Source organism: Tursiops truncatus, chromosome 10 (assembly GCF_011762595.2).
Source record: "Tursiops truncatus isolate mTurTru1 chromosome 10, mTurTru1.mat.Y, whole genome shotgun sequence".
Lineage (NCBI taxonomy): Eukaryota > Metazoa > Chordata > Mammalia > Artiodactyla > Delphinidae > Tursiops > Tursiops truncatus.
Genome location: NC_047043.1, coordinates 94,573,686 through 94,588,970, shown reverse-complemented (window position 1 = coordinate 94,588,970; position 15,285 = coordinate 94,573,686). Strand labels below are relative to the sequence as shown.

At 43.2% G+C, this 15,285-nt stretch overlaps 1 protein-coding gene across 1 annotated transcript in view; it reads left to right on the top strand.

The window, feature by feature from the left end:
• Positions 1-14,819, top strand: part of SSUH2 (ssu-2 homolog) — a 227,192-nt gene extending 212,373 nt beyond the window's left edge. Inside the window, exon 14 of the transcript XR_012323905.1 lies at positions 14,728-14,819. The gene's annotated coding sequence lies outside the window, so the exon portion shown is untranslated. The remainder of the gene's footprint in view (positions 1-14,727) is intronic.
• Positions 14,820-15,285: the final 466 nt, after the last annotated feature.

Sequence of the window (15,285 nt, the reverse complement as noted above, 5' to 3'; positions counted from 1 at the left end):
TATTCTGTTGTTTTGGGATGCAATGTCCTATAAATATAAAATTAAGTCCATCTTGTTTAATGTATCATTTAAAGCTTGTGTTTCCTTATTTATTTTCATTTTGGATGATCTGTCCGTTGGTGAAAGTGGGGTGTTAAAGTCCCCTACTATGATTGTGTTACTGTCGATTTCCCCTTTTATGGCTGTTAGCATTTGCTCCTATGTTGGGTGCATAAATATTGACAATTGTTATATCTTCTTCTTGGATTGATCCCTTGATCATTATATAGTGTCCTTCTTTGTCTCTTGTAATAGTCTTTATTTTAGAGTCTATATTTTCTGATATGAGAATTGTTACTCCAGCTTTCTTTTGATTTCCATTTGCATGGAATATCTTTTTCTGTCCCCTCACTTTCAATCTGTATGTGTCCCTAGGTCTGAAGTGGGTCTCTTGTGGACAGCATATATGCGGGTCTTGTTTTTGTATCCATTCAGCCAGTCTGTGTCTTTTGGTTGGAGCATTTAATCCATTTACGTTAAGGTAATGATCGATATGTATGTTCCTCTTACCATTTTCTTAATTGTTTTAGGTTTGTTATTTTAGGTCTTTTCCTTCTCTTGTGTTTCCTCCCTAGAGAAGTTCCTGTAGCATTTGTTGTAAAGCTGGTTTGGTGGTGCTGCATTCTCTTAGCTTTTGCTTGTCTGTAAAGGTTTTAATTTCTCCATCAAATCTGAATGAGATCCTTGCTGGGTAGAGTAATCTTGGTTGTACGTTTTTCCCTTTCATCACTTAAAATATGTTCTGCCACTCCCTTCTGGTTTGCAGAATTTCTGCTGAACGATCAGCTGTTAACCTTATGGGGATTCCCTTGTATGTTATTTGTTGCTTTTCCCCTGCTGCTTTTAATATTTTTTCTTTGCATTAATTTTTGATAGTTTGATTAATATGTGTCTTGGCCTGTTTCTCCTTGGATTTATCCTGTATGGGACTCTCTGTGCTTCCTGGACTTGATTGACTATTTCCTTTCCCGTATTAGGGAAGTTTTTAACTATAATCACTTCAGATATTTTCTCAGTCCCTTTCTTTTTCTCTTCTTCTGGGACCCGTATAATTTGAATGTTGGTGTGTTTAATGTTGTCCCAGAGGTCTCTGAGACTGTCCTCAGTTCTTTTCATTCTTTTTTCTTTATTCTGCTCTGTGGTAGTTATTTCCACTATTTTATCTTCCAGGTCACTTATCCGTTCTTCTGCCTCAGTTATTCTACTATGGATTCCTTCTAGAGAGTTTTTAATTTCATTTATTGCATTGTTCATCATTGTTCGTTTGCTCCTTAGTTCTTGTAGGTCCTTATTAAACGTTTCTTGTGTTTTCTCCATTCTGTTCCCAAGATTTTGGATCATCTTTCTGTCATTATTGTGAATTCTTTTTCAGGTAGACTATCTGTTTTCTCTTCATTTGTTAGGTCTGGTGGGTTTTTACTTTGCTCTTTCATCTGCTGTGTATTTCTCTGTCTTCTCATTTTGCTTAACTTACTGTGTTTGGGGTGTCCTTTTTGCAGGCTGCACGGCGTAGTTCCCATTGTTTTTGGTGTCTGCCCCCAGTGGGTTAGGTTGGTTCAGTCGGTTTTGTAGGCTTCCTGGTGGAGGGACTAGTGCCTGTGTTCTGCTGGATGAGGCTGGATGTTGTCCTTCATGTGGGCAGGACCGCATCTGGTGGTGTGTTTTGGGGTGTCTGTGAACTTATTATGGTTTTAGGCAGCCTCTCTGCTAGTTGTCTTGCTGGTTGTTTGGCATGGGGTGTCCAGCACTGTAGCTTGCTGGTTGTTGAGTGGAGCTGCATCTGGAGGTCTCTGGGAGAGCTCTCTCTGATTGATATTACGAGGGGCTGGGAGGTCTCTGGTGGACCAATGTCCTGAACTCAGGTCTCCCACCTCAGAGGCTCAGGCCTGACACCTGGCTGGAGCACCAAGACCCCGTCAGCCACACGGCTGAAATAATAGAAAATGGATTTATGCTTCCTGATGTTATCACTTCCTTTTTTTTAGGATTTTCTTGCCAACAACTCCCTTGATGTTATTGCTTCAAACACTTGTTCGCTCTCACACACTGGCCCATTCCTGAGTCCAGCTGCTGACATCAAGGCTCTCTCTTCCAAGGAGTTTTGGATTTGTCCTCTTTGTGTATATTCTACTTTAAGCTGCCCCAAGTGTTGTTTTTTTTTTTTTTTTCCCATAATTAAGGATGATTTGGAAACTCTTTGAAACTTTGTATGGGCCACAAGATCTTTCTTCTGCTTCCTCCATGGCCTGCTCATGATTTTAGGTGCAGTTTTGTCCAAAAGACAGCAAAAGCAGAACGTGGAGCGGGGGAGGGTGTAATACTGTCTAGGAAAAAAAAGAGCATGCATTGATTTCTTTGTTAGCGAGGTCGGGCTGGAATTCTCCTGTTGTGCACTTTCATGTTATCACAGGAATCTCTCTCCCTGAAATAATATAACGCATCAGGGACCTTGGTTTTTCCCAGAAGTGTTTGAGAAGAGGGAGCATTCTCTTGCCTTTTGTCCTTTTGCATTATTTGTGTTAGAAATCTTCATTGTGCCCACCTTGGGAGGAGGGGAGAAGAGAGTAAATTACCTTCTCTTGACCTTCACATCACCACGCTACAAATGCCCTTCAGTGGCAGGCATTTACTTGGCTGTTTTGTTCCTGATCAAGGGAAAGCAGAGGGAGACACTCTTGAAAGTTCGGCCACTTACGCCGAATTACAATGGGTGGAATTGCAGGTTATATCAGGAAGTCAGAGTTGGCTGGTAATGGGATTCATACCCACCTTGGATTCACGCCTGCAGTTATCGGCTTGCGTGGGGAGGGGAAGCCCTTCTCGTGAAATGTTCTACTGGGGGGAATACACCAAGAGCGGAGCTGCTAGGAATTCTTCAGGACACAGGGCAGAATTGGGTACCATTTGGCCTCTTCCTTTTCCCTCTCAGATCAGTGATGATTTGTGGGCAAGTTCAGCTGTTCTATGGGGTCAGGGATTGTATAGAATGGTAGCAATTGGTCATTTAGATGCCTGTGCTTATCATTGGCTTTATAAGCGATATAATGTCTTATAATACTGATACTCATACAATACTGTCATTACATAGAGTAAGAATATATTTAAGATATAGTTATAATACCATAATTTATAATACTTAGAGGAAGTAATTCACTGTGGAGCCAGGAGACTTGGATTCGCATCCCTGGTCTTTCTTTAACTATCTGTGTGTATTTGGGCCACTTTCTTCCTCTCTCTTTGCCCCATTGTTTTCTCTGCTACATGCAGATAGTTATGCCTACCCTGAAGGGCTTCTTGGCGCTAGCACAGAGTAGGTGGTCATGAGCTGCTAGGCATTCCCCCCACCCCCTTTTTTTTGGTCCGTGCAAAGAGGGATGGGCCTGTGGGATCTTAGTTCCCCAAACAGGTATCAAGCCTGCGCCTCCCTGCAGTGGAAGCTCAGGAGTCTTAACCACTGGACCACCAGGGAAGTTCCTCCCCCTTTCGTCCCATTAATTGTTTGTGGGCTGGAAAGAACTTTGCAGATGGTCTTGTATGTTCTCTTCCAGGCTGGGAAACATTGACTCGTCGTGCATTCATTATTTCAGACTTGTTTCTTTTATTTATTCATTTACTCATTCATTAGTCGTAACGAATTCCCCTGCCTCCCATGCTTGGGGAAGGGAAGGGTAGGGTGGTTTTGGTGAGTTGGTAGGGTTTATTTATTTTTTTAAATTTAGTTCATCTTTGAACAACAAAAGAGAGAAGAAGACACAAAGTGTACTTGTAGAGTTAAGGAATATTTTGCTTTTTGTTCACACAATTGTACACACATTAATTACAGAATCTAAAGGCTTCGTTAAGAGTGACCATAGCTTGGGAGCAAAATGGGAGAGTTTTGGACAAAACTGTTAGGTGGCTATCTTGGGGGCACAGGTTGGGTAGGGTAAATGTGAAGGTTATTGGTGCTTTTGTTTTCTTTTTGTTTTTCTGTTTTCTCAAGTTTTTTGCTTCATGTATGTGAGTTGAGATTAGAAGTAAAGCTATTAAGAAATGTAGTTTTGTTGAACTACGTTGAGGTTAGAGGTCAGCAGAAAAGATTCTTCATGAGTTCAAGCTGTTTGATTTTGAAAAACAGAGACGTCCTCCCAGGAAGTATTTACTTAGAGACTACGAGAAGCAGTCATTTTTCTTTGAAATCATCATTTTATACTTTTCCTTTTAGATTACAGTTTGTTGTCTGTGTCAAATTATTTTCTTTTTTCTGGTCATGATATTGTGAGCATTTTCTCGTATTATTGGGGCACATTCTTTGGAAGCATTGAAGATGGCTTCGTGGTATTCCATTACATAGCATCCTTAGTTAACTATTGCCATATTGCTGGACATTTATGTTGTTTCCTGCCATTTGGCTCTTATAAATAACAGTCAGGAATATCTCTGTGCATCGGAAGTTATGTGCCTCTTTGAGGATTCCTTTGGGGTGAATTTTGAGAAATGAAATGCAGAATCGAGAACAACCCCGTTTAAGGGTCTTACACGCAGTGCCCTATGGGCAGCTGTGTATCAGGGTCTCCATGCCTAGGGGGCTTCTTAGCCTTGCATTTGGCTCAAGAATACTCAGCCATCTGGAGAGAAGCTGGTAGAGGGGAAATGCCTCCGGATTCTTGGCCTCAGGTCATCACCTACTGTGTAACTTTAGGCAAGAAGCTTCACTGCTCTGAGTCTCACTTTCCTCATGTACAAGGTTAGAACAATGGCATCGCTCCCCCCCCCCCCCCCCCGCCCCATTGTTCTTGAGCTCAGGAATCATCTACTACCAGCCTGCAGTTGTGCTAGGGCCTTTGCATAGCTCCTAACATGTAAGTGTGGAAATGAATAAGGGATAATATATGGGAAGTGATGTATGGGAAAGAGTTTGGTAAACTGGGTTTCCTTGTCTCTAAGAAACAGTTGCTGAAGCTTTGGGAAGCAGCAAACCGTAAATGGTGTCACTTAATGAGAACAGGAAGTGTGGATTCTGATAGAACCATTCAATTTAGGGCTTATTGTTTAAAATAACTAAAGCTTGACTTTGCCACGTTAAGAAATAATAAATATTTGACTTGGAACTTTTATTTGATTTTAGACTCTTGTCTTTCCCAACCCGGGAAGAGGACTCTAGGAGCACCCCCCTTTTCCCTTGTCTGTCTGGGGTTCTCTGATGTCACTTGAGGGCATTGGGGGGGGGCACAGCATTTCACCTGAAGTTTGAAACTTCCATTTTCCTGCTGATTGGAGGCACACTCATGTCTGGCATTTGTTTTCCTTTCTCTTTCTCCTGTTTCCTCAGCGAACAGGGGATAAGAATCACCTCAAATCCCATGATCCAGAAGTAGTTACAGCTAGTATTTCGATATCCTTCCTGTCTGATTGAATTCAGATGTATTCAGGCAGGATACGTTAACAGAATTGGGTTTCACGGTATATACTTTATAACTTGATTTTTTTCTATTAATATTATATTATGAACATTTTATTATATCAATACATGTTCTTCAATAATATGATTTTCCATGGTTGTAGAGTTTCCTGTCAGAGGAACATACTCTAATTTAGTCAACCAAGTCCCTATTGTTAGACGTTCAACTTTCCAACTTTTCACTTTCATAAATAATGTCGCAGTGAATATTCTAGTGGAGGAATAGCTGTAGGTATATCAGTGGCAATGCTGAGTCAGAGTATTGCTACTTATTCCAAACTGCCTTCCAGACACAATGAACATCTTGACTCGAATCAGCTGTAATAAGTATGCCTGTTCCATCAAATCTGCATTTATACTTGATATGATCTTAAAAATACTTCTTCCAGATTTGATGTGAAAAATACTTAAAATTGTATTTTTCCTTCTGATCCCAGTGTGGTTGCAGAGTTTTCCCATGTCTATGGCTCTGTGGTGTCCCATGCCTGACGGTGTCTCTCTGTGCCCCCCGGTCCACCCTCCAATCTTCTCTCTTCTCTCTACCCCTGGGACGTGACCTGTGGAAAGTTTACCAACGGGCTCCCCTCCCTGTCTCTTCTGTTGGGCTCGACCAGTGGTCAGTGCAGAGCCCCAGCGAGAGACGGGATGGGTGGGAGAGGAGAGCAAGGTCAGGGCGTTCGTTGTCCCGACTCCCTCCCTCTCTATGGTCAGCTGTGACACAGATCCAGTCTCTTGTGTGCCCAAGGTGGAGTGTTCTACACTGCGTTTCCTTCCATGTTCTGGGACCCACTCACCCCTTGGTCCCTTAGGATCTGGACGGCTCCACCTTTGTTGGAGGTTCCTGCCCTGTCCCTTGAGGTGTGGAATGAATTCCTGGGTAAAGAAGGCCTCCTGGGATTGTTCTTGAGTGTCACGTCTGTTTCCTGTTGGGACCCTGCCTGATAAGAATGATCTGCGTAGTAATTGCAACAGATCGTGAATGATGACGGGTCATCATCCCGTGTTACAAGCCAGGAAGTTTAGGCTCAGGGCGACCCAGAGTCTAACCTCTACTGAGTCTTCTGGTTGCATTGATAGCGGATGAAAGGTGGTGAGATTGTGTTACCTGGGATTCTTCAAGGAAGGTACTTTCTCGCATTTAACTGTGATCCACTGTTCAAGCAAGATCATTAATGCTTTGCTTGGTATCCCAGATGCTTCTTTTTGTTTCTGTAGCTGGCGCACACAGGATACAGCACAGACTTGGTTATCAGACAGGCTGTGCTTACGTCCCAGCTCTGCCTCGTCCTGGCTGAATGGCCCTGAGCAAATTACTTCATCTTGGTAAGCCTCAGTGGCCTTATATGAGAAACGGGCGTAATAATAGTAGCTGCCTGAGGGGTTGTCATTTCATTCTTGTTGGTGCTTCCACTCTTGTTTGAGAGGATTAAAGGAGATAAGACATCCAGAGGGGTTAGTAGGAAGTGCTCAAAAATGTAGATGCAATCATTCTAGATAACACTCACATTATTTTCATTTCCCATTCAGTTAAGTTATTGTATCTGCCGAAGGAGAGAGGTTTTTGGCCATTGCCCTGCTAGGTTGCATAGCTAGAGTTTTAATTCTAGCTCTGCTCCCAGAGTACCATAGACTGTATCTAAGTCATTCGACTTCCGATGTTTCCTCATGCTTAAACTGGATGAGGACCCACGGGCCACTCCACATAGCTTCCTGTCCGTGTTCAAGAGTCACATGTAGTTCAGGATCTGGGTCTCCTCTGTAATCTCCCTAATGACTGGTTATATAGTTTCTCTCTGGAAACGTCCTGCATTTCTTACAGATCACCAGCTTCTACGTGTGCATAGTTTTCAAAGAAGAGGATTCGTTTCGTTAAGTAGATCTCTGTCTTCTCTGGCTCTGATTCAGGGTTTCCCAGCCTCAGCACTTTTGCCATTTGGGTTTGGATCATTCCGTATTGGGAGGGGGCACCCTGTGCATGGTGGGCTGGCTTCTGTGGACTCCATGCCAGTAGCATGCCCCCCGTTGTGACCACCAGAAATGTCTCCAGACCTTGGCAAGTGTCTTGTGATGGGCAGAATCATTCCAGGTGACAACCACTACTGAAACCTCCGCAGATTTTCCCACTGTTCCCTCCAGAGCCTTTGAAGCTTTTGGCCAATTTTACCAGTTGGGAGCGTCTCACCTCCATTTGTTCTCATTTGCCAGTGGTTTGCTGATGGCGTGGAAAGGTCTTTAGAGCTGATCGCATTTGGGCATGTTCCAGGTATGAAATAAGAGGAGAGGAACAGGATGAAATAAGACGTCTGCTTCCCTTGCAGCCCATGATCATACTAGGCTTTTATTTTCTTTTAGTTATTTATCTTTAACCACCTCAACACATCCTTGATTCTCACTCTACCGCTGGTCAGTGCTGACTCCTGAGGACTGTGATTAGGAAAGGAACACGACAGCCATGACCTCACTTAGAGTCCCCAGAGACATGGCCAAGGTCATAAGCTCCAAGAGGGCAGGCGTGGTTGCCTTTTTCTGCTTCCTCGTAAATCTCACGTGTTGAGGGTTGTGGCAGGCACCCAGCAGATGCTCAGTGTATGTTGTTGAATGTGTCGAGGGTTCTGAGACCACCTTCAGGTTTGCTGGTTTGCTGGAAGGAGCCACAGAACTCAGAAAAGTTGTTATGCTCAAGGGTATGGTTTATCGCAGAGAAAGGATACAAATAAGCAAAGGAAAACGTGCCATAAGGCGGAGTCCAGGAGAGAGTGGGCATCACCTTCCCTCTCCCAGTGAGGTCATAGGGACAATGCCTAATTCTCTTAGCAACAATATGTGACAGCATGTATGAGCTATTGCCAACCAGGGAAGCTCACCCAAGCTTTGGTGTCCAGAGTTTTTGTCGGGGCTCATTCACCCACATGACTGACCTTAGCTGCTCAGTCTCCAGGACCCCTTAGAGGTCAAACTGATGCAGTGTGGCCCAGGGTCCCAGGTAAACAAAAGCAGGCCTTCACCATAGATCACATTGTTAACATAAAGTATCAAGAATGGCCCAAGGCCCCAGTGGTACAAAGACTTACTTATTAGGCAGGATGTTCCAAGGGCTTAGAGATTATCTCCCAGGAGCAGTCAAGGGCCAGTCCTTTCTTTGGACTGCACAGGGTTTGAGGATCCCATCCTCTCTGAGTTTACTGCACAGGCCAAGATCGTAAGCTCCAAGAAGGCTCTGAGCTTTACTTTTCCACCCCTATAAACCCCAAGTGTTTAGGATGATGCCAGGTACATGGTAGGTGCTTGTAGTGAGATTCTCCAGAGAAACAGAACCAGCAGGAAAACCAATACTTAGGTTAAGCAGTTGGCTCATGTGGTTGGAGAGACTTGGCAAATCCAAGATCTGTGGGATAGACCAGAAGGCTGGAAACCCAAGGAAGGGCTGCAGTTGAAGCTCGAAGACCACTTGTTGGTAGAATTTCCTATCTTGGGGGAGGTCAGTCTTCTTCTCAAAGCCTTCAACTGACTGCATAGGGCCCATCCACATTAGAGCAATGGAACTTAAATTCACTGATTTAAATATTAATCCCATCCCCAAAATACCTTCATGGAAGCATCTAGAATAGTGTTTGACCAAATATATGGGCACCATGGCCCCGCCAGGCTGACACCTAAAAATATCCATTACAGCGCTCAGTGAACATTGTTGAAGAACCGTAGAACCATTAGGATTGCAAGAGACCAGTACAGTGAGGACCAGAATCCAGCTTCCTAATTCCATTTACCTCCCTCTCTCCCAGCTCTTCTTTTCATGTACAGACAATTGCATGTCAAAGGTTCTGCTTCCCTTTGCCCCCAGGGTTGAGGCCACATCTGGAACTACTCAGTATTTCTCTTTCACCCCAGCCTCATTTGTTCCTTTCTACTTAAGTCATCTTCTGGAATCTTCCCCATCCTAGCTCAGAGCAACCTCATTATTGGACCGTGTGATAGATTTTTAGTGAAATGACACCTTCTTCTTTTCTTAGAAACAAGTTGATAGTGGTGAGAATGTTTTTCTTGTCCCCTTGGGAAGAAAAAGGCATCAAATAAAAACAGTGATTTTCTCTGTATCTAAATCAGACTGTTTATCCCTCAGGTTACTGACACAGGAGAATCTGAAGGAGGAAAAATAGCCAATATTTTCAGCCAGGGTAACTCACAGTGAATAAGGCAGCAACATATTCCAGTTGACAACAGAAATGAATTCGGTATTTCATGCAGGAGAGTTCATATCAAATGTGGTCCCATGTGTTGAAATGGAACTATAACAATTTCCTCTTCCCTACTACAAAAAAACCCCCATTCTATAGTGAGGTTACTGTGATTGCCCCGCCTTTTATCAGTTTATCTCATAAAGAAATAACTTAGCATTTTGTGTGGTATTGGTTTCTTGAAACCCTCAGGCCGATATTCTTGGGGACATTCAAGCCAATAGATCTTTTCCTAGTTTACAAAAAAATTTAGAAATTAACATTTTTTCATTGATTGAAGGAGATGACTCCAGGTGGTGTTTAAAATCATGCTTGCTGCTGCAGCTGCTAAAAAAACTTTCTTTTGGGGTCAGGCAGCGCTCACCAGTGACAGCCACGGCCAGAGCATGGAGCACTGGGAAGGGAGCAAAGCTGTGGGACCACAGGGCAGTAGTGATTGACCTTGGCACAGTGATTGGAAAGGTCAGAAGGTCATGAGTGGTGGACTGTACCTCCTGGTTCACTAGGAGCTGTCTTAGTTTATGCTTCCTATCCTGATTTAGCTGGGATAGCCCACACATCTCTGATTCCTGGAATAAGCCTAGTGATATTCTAACCCGAGGCCCTTGCATATGCTATTCCTTCAGCTTGCATTTGTTCTTCTCATATATATGGGCATGGCTGGCTCCTTTATATCCTCAGGTCTTAGGTCGAATAGTCATCTCCTCAGAGATGCTTCTCAATTGTCTATCATGTAATGTTTGTTCTTCCTTCTGCTATGGTCTGAGTGTTTGTGTTCCCCCAAATTCATGTGTTGAAATCCTAACCTCCAAAGGTGATGGTATTAGTGAGTGGGGCCTTTGGGAGGTGATTAGGTCGTATGAGTGGAGCCTTCATCAGTGGGATTAGTGCCGTTATTAAAAGATCCCACAGAGCTCCTGTCCTTCCACCATTTGAGGACACAGTGAGAAGACTCTGGCTGTGAACCAGAAAGAAGGCCTGTATCAGAGTGTGACCGTATTGGCACCTTGATCTTGGACGTCTAGCCTCCAGAAATAAGAAAATGAATTTCCGTTGTTTGTAAGCTACCCAGTCCGTGATATTTTGTTATAACAGCTTGAATGGACTAAGACACTTTCATAGCATTATTACAAGGTCAATTCCCTTGTGTGTTTATCCTTTTGTTTATTTTCTGACCCTCCCCACCCAAGGTGCCCCAATTGTCTGGAACTGTGCCAGGCTAATAGTAGACTCTCAGTGGTATGTTGCATAAATTAAAAAATGAATGAATGAACTGGAAGGTACTGTATGAGTAGTTAGTAGAATACTAGCACTAGTAATAGATAAACTTTCAATCTCAGTGGCTTAATAGAATAGAAATTGAGTTTTTGCTAATGTCAAGTCCAGTAAGTGATGGTGGGGTGGCAGTGCAGAGAGTGAGGGCAGAATCTCTGTTCCACAGAGTCATTCAGGGATCTAGGCTGACAGAGGTTGTCCTACAGAGGTTGTCCTACCTTTGATGTTCCAAAGGCATTGACATCCAACCAATAGAAGGGGGAAGAGACAGAGCATGGAGGATTGCGCAGGAAGTAAGTTTTTGTAGTCTGGAAGTAGTGTACATCACTTCTTTTTTTGGTTAGCACATGATGACCTTGTATGACCCTGTCCAAAGGGCCTGGAAGTACAGTGGGCACCTACTTCCCAGTGACTACTTTATGAAGGGGAGCATGAACTTGTGGCAGATAGCTAGTCACTTCTGCTTCTAGTAAGGTGGCATTCAGTAGCCGAGTGCCACCACCACTCTCATTATATTGGGAGCTCCATGAGGGCAGAGAAGGTCTCTTTCATCAACTTGAGCTGAGGGCCTAGCGCAGTCAATATTTGAATGACTAACCAACCACCTCTTGATCACCAACTGTATTTGGGGCACAAGGTCAAACCCAGAGCTTTCCACGGTATGAACACATACGAAGAATTCCACAAAGACTTAGAATCAACAAAGAATCCTTTGTCCTTCAAAGGTAGACCAACCCCCAACTCCATTACAAACTCCATAAAAAGCAGAAGATGGCCGAGCAAGTTCTGAAGTGACCTTCTCCACCCCTGAAGGGAAGGATACAACAAAAGCCTCCGAGTGTAAAATACATCAGTTCAAAAGCTGTGCAAGGAGATGGCTTCTCACCCTCCTTTTTGGATCTTGCATTGTATTTTACTCCTTGGAGAGCGGCGGAAACCACTTCGGAACATGATCTTTCTTCTTTCCGTTTCTTCTCTGACATAGAAAGTGAATTTCTCTTCTACTTCTTTCTTGACCTCATGTTCTGTTCCATTATATGCGCTGCAGTGGAAATAAAAAAAGAGGGTCAGACTGAGTCACCCAGTACATTTTAAACTCTCATAGTTTAGAAAAGCAGGAAGTCCTTGAATGGAGACCATCAAATGGAGTTCTAACACCCTTTTATGGGGAATAGGATTCTTCACAGGGCTACAGACCTCTGTCTTTTACACTAGTGTCCTTTAGCTCATAAAGGGGAAAGTCACCTTGGCCACCATTAATATGCAGACAGGCTTTCACTCTTTTCCTCGTCATCGCTGTGACGAAGTTTTGCTGAGCTCTTCCATGGAGGGAGCAGAGTGGGAAGGAACATTTGTCCTATGAGACTGCAGAACTTTCAGTGGCTGGCTTAAAAGGGAATATCCAGATACCATTCTGGAAATTGGACGTCATATGTGTATCTGACTCTGTTCTTGATACTGAGGATACAGAAGAGGAAAATCACATTCCCATGGCATGTGCCCATCCTCCTTTCATTTCCTCTTTTCTTTCATTGTTTCCATGGCCACAGCAGATAGATGCTCCTTAACTTGTATTGTCCCCTGTGTGTCATAATGGTGCTGTCCCTCATCATGCCTTACAATTTACCAAGGACTTTCACCCAAGGTATGTTTTAGGAACACTTTGAAAACTTTAAGTGCTGTGCAGATATGTGTAAGAATTCCACGTTCTTAAGACGAGTCAATTGGCCAAGAAGCAATGTGTCCAAGGGCATCATTATTTCTTAACATTTCCATTATTTCTTTATTTTTACCTTCATAAAAAAACCCCAAAGGTAGCCCCAAGCAGATATTCTCCCATGGTATGTCCCAGTGTCTTGACTGATAGTTGACAGGTGAGAAACTGTGGGCTGGGTGAACTGCCTGTGCTCTGGAGCTGTTGGGTGGACGTTAACCCCTCTCCCTCTCCTCATGGAAATTCTGATGGTTGGGCTCAGCATTAAAGGTTACACTGAGGAAACTCGCTTATCTCTGTTGCACACATCCCTGAGGTATTTTGTTGTGGTGACTGACCCCTCCCTGAAAGAAAGGCAGCATGGCATATGGACAGTGCCCAGACTTTGGGGACAGATTCAGGTTTAAATTGGGGTCCCTCCATATAATGTTGGTTGGTTCATCTTATTGCTCCAAGCCTTACCCACACCCCCTGGAAAATGCTAATGAAATACCTCTTTTCATCTTACAAAAATTAGAAATAATGGTAGTAAGGTGGTCATCCCAGTAGCTCTGGCTGTGTCATGGACACCGCAAACTTCTTTTTTTTCTTTCTCCTACTAGAATCTAACCAATATGTTTTTTTTTTTTATTGAAGATTTACAGTGTTGTTTTAATTTCTGCTGTACAGCAGGGTGACTCAGTTATACATATATATACATCGTTTTTTAAATATTCTTTTCCGTTATGGTTTATCATAGAGTATTGAATATAGTTTTCTGTGCTGTACAGTAGGACCTTGTGTTTATCCATTCTATATATAAAAGCTCACATCCGCTTACCCCAGCCTCCACCCCTCCCCTCCCCCAACCCCCTCCCCCTTGGCAACCACAAGTGTGCTCTGTATGTCTATGATTCTGTTTCTGTTTCATAGATAGGTTCATTTGTGTCATATTTAGATTCCACATGTAAGTGATATCGTATGGTATTTATCTTTCTCTGTCTGACTTACTTCACTTAGTATGATCATCTCCAGTTGCATCCATGTTGCTGCTAATGGCATTATTTCATTCTTTTTTATGGCTGAGTAGTATTCCGTTATATATATGTATCACATCTTCTTTATCCATGCATCTCTTGATGGACATTAAGGTTGGTTCCATGTCTTGGCTATTGTGAATAGTGCTGTTGTGAGCATAGGGGTTCATGTAACTTTTTGGATTAGAGTTTTGTCTGGATATAGGCTCAGGAGTGGGATTGCTGGGTTCTATGGCAACTCTATTTTTAGTTTGCTGCGGAACCTCCATTCTGTTTTTCACAGTGGCTGCACCAGCTTACATTCCCACCAACCGTGTAAGAGGGTTCCCTTTTCTCCACACCCTCTCTAGCATTTGTCATTTGTAGACTTTTTAATGATGGCCCTTCTGACTGGGCAGACACTGAAAACTTAGTGGCATCAATCAATAGCTGTGTCATTGTGCCCATGGTTTCTGGGGGTCAGGGACTCTGATGGAGCGTGGCACGTGGCTTATCTCTGAGCCACGACACGTGGGTCTCAACTGGGAAGACTCCACTGGCTGGCGGTGGGGATCTTCTGAGGTTTCCTCACTCACCTGTGTGGTGCCTGGCTGGGGTAACTCCAAGCCTGGCGTCAGCTGGGGCTCTTGACAGGGAACATCCAGACGTCATCTCCATGTGGCTTACTGCATTTTAAGAGGAAGTGCCCTGACAACCAGCATGCCAAGGGAACCAGACAGAACTGCAATACCTTTTATGAGCTAGTGAAAGTCATAAAAAGTGAAATCACATAATATCACTCTTGCCATGATGATGACAACATATCCATTAAGATGCAGTGGTATCATTGAAAAGAAAAAAGTCCTGCTAGAGATGCTTTTTTTATTTAAAAAAAATCTCATTTCACAGACGGCAGGCCTCAAATAATTTAAATCCTTTTTTAAAAATTGTGAACTATTACCAACACAAAAGGTGCACACAGATTCAGCGTAATAAATTATTATTAAGCAAACCCCTGTGTAATTACAGGTCAAGAAACCAGCAGCCACTCAGAGCTCCCAGGACGCCCATATCAATGACAAGCCCTCTCTGCACCATGAATGTGTCCACAAGGCCACCTTCTCTGGTAAATCACTGGCTCTGTTTTACCTGGTTTTGAACTTTATATAAATGAGCTAATATTGTTTGTGTTCATTTGTGGTTGGCTTTTTTTTTTTTCTTCTTCTCGATATTAGGTTTGTGAACTCTGTCCATGCTTTGTGTGTAGTTGTGGCTTATGTCATTGGCGTAGAATATTCCATTGTACGAATATTTATCCATTCCACTGTTAATGGACACATGGATTGTTTCCAGTCATTTCCAGCAAGTCATGCTGCTATGCACAGTCTTAAATGTGTATTTCGTTGCATCTGGGCATGCATGTCTCTAAGGTATCACCTAGGAGGGTATGAGTAGACAGTGACAGTCTGTTTTCTAAAGTGACTGTACCAGTTCATGCTCCTAGAGCCCCACGGGAGAGTGCTGTTGGTCAAATCTTCATCAACACTTGGTGTTACTAGTCTTTTTCATTAAGGTTATTAGGCTTTT